The sequence below is a fragment of the Cebus imitator genome, unplaced genomic scaffold, assembly GCF_001604975.1.
Source record: "Cebus imitator isolate Cc_AM_T3 unplaced genomic scaffold, Cebus_imitator-1.0 Scaffold41, whole genome shotgun sequence".
Taxonomy (NCBI): domain Eukaryota; kingdom Metazoa; phylum Chordata; class Mammalia; order Primates; family Cebidae; genus Cebus; species Cebus imitator.
The window spans coordinates 9273051-9281682 of record NW_016107356.1 but is presented as its reverse complement, the minus strand read 5'-3'; the positions used below and the strand labels follow the sequence as shown (position 1 = coordinate 9281682).

The window sequence follows — 8632 nt, the reverse complement described above, 5'->3', positions numbered from 1 at the left end:
CCTGAGTAGCTGGGATTACAGGCACGCACCACCATGCCCAGCTAATTTTTGTATTTTTAGTAGAGACGGGGTTCCACCATGTTGACCAGGATGGTCTCGATCTCTTGACCTAGTGATCCACCCACCTCAGCCTCCCAAAGTGCTGGGATTACAGGCGTGAGCCACCGCGTCCGGCTATCTAAGACTTTTTTTAAAAAGTAGGCCAGGCGCAGCAGCTCACGCCTGTAATCCCAGCACTTTGGGAGGCCAAGGTGGGTGGATCACCTGAAGTTGGGAGTTCAAGACCAGCCTGGCCAACATGGTGAAACCCTGTGTCTACTAAAAATATAAAACTTTGCCAGGCATGGTGGTATGTGCCTGTAATCTCAGTACTCAAGAGGCTGAGGCAGGAAAATTGCTTGAACCCAGGAGGCAGAGGTTGCAGTGAGCCAAGACTGCATGACTGCGCTCCAGCCTGGGCGGCAGAGCAAGACTCCATCTGAAAAACAAAACAAAAAAGTAGTATGGGATGCTATTAAATACAGAAGGGCCTGATCTAATGTGGAGACTGATCATGCAAGGGTTAATAAGGGATTTCATATGCTTCATTCTTTTCATTTCACTCCCATGGAAAAATACGCTAGACTGATTAATAGGTCTGTGTTCCCAACTTCTGATCTCCTTGCCTCCCCTACAGCCCCATGAGATACACTGAAGAGACAGTTCTCCTCTTTTCTTTATGAGTTGGCTCAGAGATGAGAGAGCCCTGTAATGTTCCAAATTAAGTTTCACCAAACATCTTGAAAATATTCAAAATAAGCACACAAGTAAAATAGACTAACCGACAAGTCTAAGATGTCTCATTGCATTTAGAGCTATTAATGGAAGGAATAACTTCGCTAGTCCAGGCAACATACCAGGCACATTTTGATAAACAGGAAGTCCTTTTTAGAGCAAACGTAAATTTATGGTTCTGGGGGGTAAGCTGATCACATGGGATAGTGCCACGGAAAAAGCATTTTGCAGCATGCAACTATGATCAATACAAGCAACAGGAAGATAATGCAAAATCGTGTGATAATAAATACCTTGGCTGGGGGAGGGAGCTCATGCCTGTAATCCCAGTGCTTTGGGAGGCCAAGGCAGGAAGATCTCTTGAGCCCAAGAGTTTGAAATTACAGTGAGCTATGATCGGACCACAGCATTTCAAGCTGAGTGATAGAGTTAAGAAACTGTCTCAAAAAAAGAAAGAAAAAAGAAAAATGTAAAAGTAGCATTTAGACGACTTTTTTTTTCTGCTTTTAGTTATTATCCTGGCCAACACTCCAAATCACAGATGTGGGCAACATCTAACCAAACTTAAGGCAGCTTCCTCCTGCAGGCTTATGAATGGAGCATCCCTCAGACCGTGGAAGATAAACATGGCTATACCGCTGCCTCTGCTTTTATAGCTCATGTGAGTCAGGGAACGCTGTAACTTGTTTATGTGATTTCAGGAGTCAGGCAGAATAAGTGCCCCTTAATATAGAGTAGGTTTGGGGTTTTTTGTTTTTTTTTTTTTTCTGTTCATGTCTTGAATATTAAATGGCTGCCCCTTAGAGGGAGTGATTCTTCTCTAAAGCTGCAAAAGCTGAGCCATATGGGAGAGAAGCAAGGGGCCTTTCCTTTCCATATTTGGAAACCAGGCTTCATTTGTGAGCAGGAGAGAATAATGTGACCAATTTATGACTGGCTTAGTGGTGTTGTTGTTGTTGTTGTTGTTTTGCCACCCCCCACAGTGTTCTTTTTGAAATAACACTCAGGGCCGGGCACAGTGGCTCACGCTTGTAATCCCAGCACTTTGGAAGGACGAGGCAGGCAGGTCACCTGAGGCTAGGAGTTTGAGACCAACCTGACCAACATGGAGAAATCCCCTCTCTACTAAAAATATAAAATTAGCCAGGTGTGATGGTGGGAGCCTGTAATCCCAGCTACCCAGGAGGCTAAGGCAGGAGAATTGCTTGAACCTGGGAGGCGGAGGTTGAGGTGAGCTGAGATCAAGCCATTGCACTCCAGCCTGGGAAGCAAGAGCAAAACTCCATCTCAAAAAAANAAAAAAAAAAAAAAAAAAAAAAATCAGTACTGTGGACTGTGGACTGCTGCAGGGATTCATGTAATAACAGAAATTTCAGTCATCGTGTATCTAACGACGATTAATTACACAGTCATGTATCTATAAAGTTTGTAAGCAGGCTAGAAACATATGTTCTATGTCTGTATTTGTGTTTAGGTGTCACTAGTCAGCTCATCCATCATAGTGATGACAGACAAGCTGTGTCAAGCCCTGTATTTTTGCTCTCATTTGTGTCCCTTGTTCCTCATCCTTATGCAGCAGCCTGGATATCCAATAGAGTGATGAGCGCTAAGCATTCACATGTTCTGACCATCACCTCTTTTCATACCTTCTTCGTGGCTCACAGGCTTGGGTCGCACCTACCCCCATTTATCTTCCATCTTCATCACGTGGACAAACCGGCTCAGACCCCAGGCTTCCTGGGAAGCAGTGTGGTCCAGCACAGCAGCGTAGGATCTGGAGGTCTTTCCATTCCTTCCCTTCCCTTCCACTCTACCGTCAGCTTGGTTTCTGCCCTGCCACTCACTGAAACTGCTTCATCAGGACAGTGGGTGACATCCCTAGTTGCCAACACTGCAGGCACTTCACGTTCCCTATTTGATCCATCCACATGCCTGAGGTTTCAGCTCTCACCGAAACATTTCTTTTCTTTTCTTTCAAATATTTCCTTCCTCCTGTGCTCCAGGCCTGTAGATGCAACTGCCTGCTGGACCCGGATGTTTCCCAAAACTTAGTGCATCAACAACAAACCCACCACCTTCCTCTCAAACTCTCTGCATCCCTAGCAAGGCAAATGGCCCCCCATCCACATGGCCTGGTGAGTACTGTGGAGTGCCAGGCCACATCGTCTCTTCTCCTTGTCCTTGCTGACAGAGCCTACATCTTGTTCAGGTGTCCACTGTGTCCATTCCTGGTCCAACTCCAGGGTGGGCCTGATTTGGTCAAAAGGGTATCCTAGTCCCCCTGACTGTGACCAAATTCTAAGCAGTAAGAAAAGCCAATCGACTGACACTCGACAAGAGACATTTTTTGTCTAGACGCTGTAATCTGGATATGACATCTGGAATTTCAACTTCAGACAGAGAAAGAAGCCCACTCAGAAAGAGGCACAACAAAAGAGGAAAAAAAAGAAACTGGGGCCAGCTGTGGTGGCTCACGCCTGTAATCCCAGCACTTTGGGAGGCCGAGGTGGGTGGATCATCTGAGGTCAGGAGTTCGAGACCAGCCTGGCCAACATGGTGAAACCCTGCCTCTACTGAAAATACAAAAATTAGCCAGGTGTAGTGGTGGCTGCCTGTAATCCTAGCTACTTGGGAGGCTGAGGCAGGAGAACTGCTTGAACCCATGAGGCAGAAGTTGCACTGAGCCAAGATTGTGCCTCTGTACTCCAGCCTGGGCAACAAGAGTGAAACTTCATCTCAAAGTGAAAAAAAAAAAGAACCTGGGATTGTGATAACCCATTAAGCTGCCGAATCCATGGCCCAGGGTGAGCCTATTATGAATCCCCCATCCATCTTCTATTGTTGGAGATGATCTCCTTTCTGTTGTTGATGCCAATTTGGGTTGCTATTGCTCACAGCCAAAAGTTTCTGTCCTCTGTTTCACATCAGATGCACCGAAGAGTCCTGTCAGTCTCCACCAAAATAAATCCCCAGTTCCCCACCACCACCACTGATCCATCCCTACCGCCAATATCCTAGTCATTCATTGCCTAAATGACTTCAATATGTCCCCCTGATCTCCTCTGTCTCAAGGCAACCCGACACTAAATCTCAACCCCTCAGGATAAACTCTGTGTTTTCTTCCTTCAAGGCACTTACAACTATGTCAAAGTATCCTGTTTACTTATTTATTGTTGTCTTCTCATGCTACAGCACAAGTCTTACGAGGACAGTCAGCTTGACTCTTTTTTTGGGGGGGACAGGATCTCTCTATGTCGCCCAGGCTGGAGTGAAGTGACACAATCTCAGCTCACTGCAGCCTCCGCCATTCAGGTTCAAATGATTCTCCAGACTCAGCTGCCAGAGTAGCTGTGATTACAGGCATGCACCTCTCCCTATGTTGCTCAGGCTGGGCTGGACTCTTGGGCTCAAGCAATCCTCCTGCCTTGGCTTCCCAAAGTGCTAGGATTATAGGCACGAGCCACCGCACCCTATCATTTCTTTTATTCAAACCACTTTATTTAGGTATGATTGACATATAAAAACTGCACATATTGAATGTAAACATCTGGATGAGATTAGGGATAAGTAAATATACACTTGTGAAACCATTACCACCATTACGGCCATAAACAATACTCATCCCCTCGCAGTTTCACTGCACTTCCTTTATTATGATTGCTGCTATTTTTGTGGCAAAAACTCTTAACACATTAAGATCTACTCTCTTAGCAAATTTTTAGTATACAATACTTTTTTAAAGAGATAGGTGTCTCACTATGTTGCCCAGGCTGGTTTTCTCAAAGTCCTGAACTCAAGTAATCCTCCCCCATCACCCTGTGCCCATTGAGTATTCATGGTGTCCTTGACAAAAATTAGTTGTTGGCTGGGCATGGTGGCTCACACCTGTAATCCCAGAACTTTGGAAGTCCAAGATGTGTAGATCACCTGAGGTCAGGAGTTTGAGACAGCTTGACCAATATGGTGAAACCCCACCTCTACTAAAAATACAAAAATTAGCCAGGTGTGGTGGTGTGTGCCTGTAGTCCCAGCTACTCAGGAGGCTGAGGCGGGAGAATTGCTTGAACTTGGGAGGCAGAGGTTGCAGTGAGCCAAGATCCGGCCATTGCACTACAGCCTGGGCGACAGGAAAAAAAAAAAAAACTTGTCCATGGGAGGCTGAGGCAGGGTGATGGCTTGAGTCCAGGATGGGGAACACAGTGAGGCCTTGTTTCAAAAAAAAAATTTAAAAACTAGCCAGACATTGAAATATGCACCTGTAATCCAGCTCCTCAGGAGGCTAAGAGAATTGTTTGAGCCCAGAGGCTACAGTGAGCCATGATCACGTCACTGCACTCCAGCAAATAGAGCGAGACCCTGTCTCAAAAAAGAGAAGGGAAGGAAGGAAGTTATCAGAGAAGGAATGTGTCCACCTAGGTGTCCACCTAGGTACAATACTTGTTTATATATAGGATTAATAAAAGATCATGGGGAGATGTGCTCTGCTACAAGGGTTTGTGATAGAGGATTAATTTTCCTAATTACTATGTTGTGCAAGAATCGATATTATTATCTTTTAAAGCAAAATTAGGAATGCTTCTGTTCTCAAGATATTGCGATATCAGGACACTCTTAAGTCTGGGTCACTTTAGTAAACATTATCAATCTGTTCCTTTAACCGTAACATCTGGAGGCCAGGAATACCTGACTTTCCGGGAATGCAGTCCAGCAAGTCCCAGCCTCATTTTTTGTTGCCCTTAAGATGGAGTCTCTCTGGTTCGAACACCTCTCACATATTTCTCCCTTCCCTTTACAAGAGGACCCTTAATCCTAAAGTTTGCAAAGGGACAAAGATCTGTCTTCTGTAACTCCTTCAGGTTGAATAGGAGTGATGATATTCCTGCCTAATTATTGGTTCTCCTGCATTCAGAGTAGAGAGGAGCTCAGCCAGAAAGCTTTGGTATCATGAGGGTTGTTCATAACTCCAAGTTCCAACAAAAGGCGATATCTGGAAGCTTAGTAAGTGTCCAGTTTAAGTAAGCTTGTCTTGCATTCCTACACAAAGAATACAACCACAATATATTCCACAACAGCAAAACAAAATAAGTAAATTCATTCCAAGTAAACTAAACAGAAAGGCTTTCCAAGAACTGGGCAGTTACTGAAACCAAGCTGATATAGGGTAGACTGAGAGTACATTAATGGCAGAGATATGAGTGTCTAAAGCTTTCCCAGCCTCAGTAATGTTATGTGAATAGTCTGGAACATACACACAACATTTGGTTTTGATCAAGGCACAAGCTCCCCCTTGGGCCACTGTTAAAATGTCCAAAGCCATACGGTTTTGTAAGCCTACCTGCCTAATCTGAGAATTTTCTTCAGGATGGTAAGGGCATGGCATGTATTATTGAAAGCTGCAGCCATGTGCTTGGCTAAGGCTTTAGCTTGTAACTTGGTACCGACGATAGCTGCCTGTGAGGACAATACAGACATCGGGTATAACTACCAAGATGCTCTTTTTTTTTTTTTTTTTTTTTTTTTTTTTTATGGGTTTTTTTTTTTTTTTTTTTTTTTTTTTTTTTTGAGACGGAGTTTCGCTCTTGTTACCCAGGCTGGAGTGCAATGGCGCTATCTCGGCTCACCGCAACCTCCGCCTCCTGGGTTCAGGCAATTCTCCTGCCTCAGCCTCCTGAGTAGCTGGGATTACAGGCACGCGCCACCATGCCCAGCTGATTTTTTGTATTTTTAGTAGAGATGGGGTTTCACCATGTTGACCAGGATGGTCTCGATCTCTTGACCTCGTGATCCACCCGCCTCGGCCTCCCAAAGTACTGGGATTACAGGCGTGAGCCACCGCGCCCGGCCAAGATGCTCATTTTTGTCACCTATAGCGAGCCTTTACAATTTCCCAGTGAGATGGGAGAGAGTCCAGTTTGGTGAGGATACATCCCGGGAGATAAGGATGACCCCACATACACCTTCTGGTCCAGTTAGAAGGTAAGTATGGCCAGCCATGAGTTCCACAAGCCCATAACCATTCCCAAGGAGAAGAGTAGGCATCCATTTTTGGCAAATTATGTTGCCATCCCATCCACATCTGGTCTGCTAAAAAAAGGGTCCCATTACATTGCTGAGATGGCAACCAGCTCGTATCACAGGTTCTAGTCTGGTGGTTATTATTGTGCCTTTCAAAACATAGAGGTGCTTCGCCTGACACCTGTATTTGAACAGCTGTCTTCTCCCTAAGTCCACATGTACAGCATAATCTAAAATTGGGGCGGAGTTTGCCTGCTTCCTAATTAGATTAAAAAGGTGTTGGCCAGGTGCTGTGGCTCATGCCTATAATGCTAACACTTTGGGAAGCCAAGACAGGCAAATCACTTGAGGCCAGGAGTTCAAGACCAGCCTGGCTAACATGGCAAAACCCGAGTCTACTAAAAAAAAAAAGACAAAATGAGCCAGGCCCGGTGGCAGGCTCCTGTAATCCCAGATACCCCAGAGGCTGAGGGAGGAGAATGGAGCAGAACCCAGAAGGTGGAGGTTGCGGTGAACTGAGGTCATGCCACTGCATTCCAGCCTGAGTGACAGAGAGAGACGCTATCTTAAAAATAAATAAAATAAAATAAAAATAAGAAGTGCCTTTTGCCTCCCACCACGATTCTGAGGACTCCCCACGCATGCAGAACTGCAAGTCCAATTAAACCTCTTTTTCTACCCAGTCTTGGGTATGTCTTTATCAGCAGCGTGAAAACAGACTAATACAACACCCTATGGCACATGGTAGGCCAATTCTCCAAAAGCTGAACGAATTGGGCTACAAAGTTTTGCCTCATCCTCCATAGTCACCTGACCTCTAGCCAAATGACTGCCACTTCTTTAAGCATCTCGACAACTTTTTGCATGGAAAATACTTCCACAAACAGAAAGATGCAGAAAATGCTTTCCGAGAGTTTATCAAATCCCAAAGCATGGATGTTTATACTACATGAATAAACAAACATTTCTCATTGGCAAAAATTTGTTGATTGTAATTGTTCCTATTTTGATTAATAAAGATGTGTTTGAGCCTAGTTATAATTATTTAAAATTCATAGTTTGAAACCACAATTACTTTTGTACCAGCCTAGATTCTACCTGCATTTATTAAATTAAATTATCAGGGATATTGTCCTGTAACGTTCTTTTCTTATAGTGTCCGTGGCTGGCTTTGGTATTAAGGCAATGATGGACTCATAAAATGAGTTTAGAAATGTTCCTTGCGTTTCAATTTTTTGGAAGAATTTGAGGATTGGCATTAATTCTTCATTAAATGTCTGGTAAAATTGACCAGAGAAGAATCTGATCATGGGCTTTTCTTCATTGGGAGATTTTGATTACTGATTCAATCTCCTTACTCATATTGATCGGTTTAAATTTTCTTTCTTTATGGTTCAGTCTTGGCAGGATGTACATTTCTAAGAATCTGTCCATTTCTTCTAGGTTATGCAAATTATTGGCATGTAATTATTCATAATAATCTCTTATGATCGTTTGTATTTCTGTGGTATCTGCTTTAATGTCTCTTCCTTTTATAATTTTATGTATTTGAGTCTTCTTTTATCCTTAGCCTAGCTAAAGGTTTGCCAATCTTGTCTATCTTTTTAAAAATTCAACTATTAGTATCATTGATCTTTTGTATTGTATTCTTATTTATTTCAGCTCTAATCTTTATTATTTCCTTCATTCTGCTAACTTTAGGCTTTGTTTTTCTTTTCTAGTTCCTTGAGGTTAATGTTAAGATGTTTGAGATCTCTTTTTTCTTAATGTAGGCATTTATTGCTATAAATGTCCCTCTTTTTTTTTTTTTTTTTTTTTTTTTTTTTTTTTTTTTTTTTTTTTT

General features: G+C 43.4%; 1 long non-coding RNA gene across 1 annotated transcript in view; it reads right to left on the bottom strand.

Annotated features, from left to right (window-relative positions):
* Positions 1 to 1176: 1176 nt before the first annotated feature.
* Positions 1177 to 8632, bottom strand: part of LOC119470804 — a 12184-nt gene continuing 4728 nt past the window's right edge. Inside the window, exon 3 of the long non-coding RNA XR_005199781.1 lies at positions 1177 to 1211. This is a non-coding gene — a long non-coding RNA (uncharacterized LOC119470804). The remainder of the gene's footprint in view (positions 1212 to 8632) is intronic.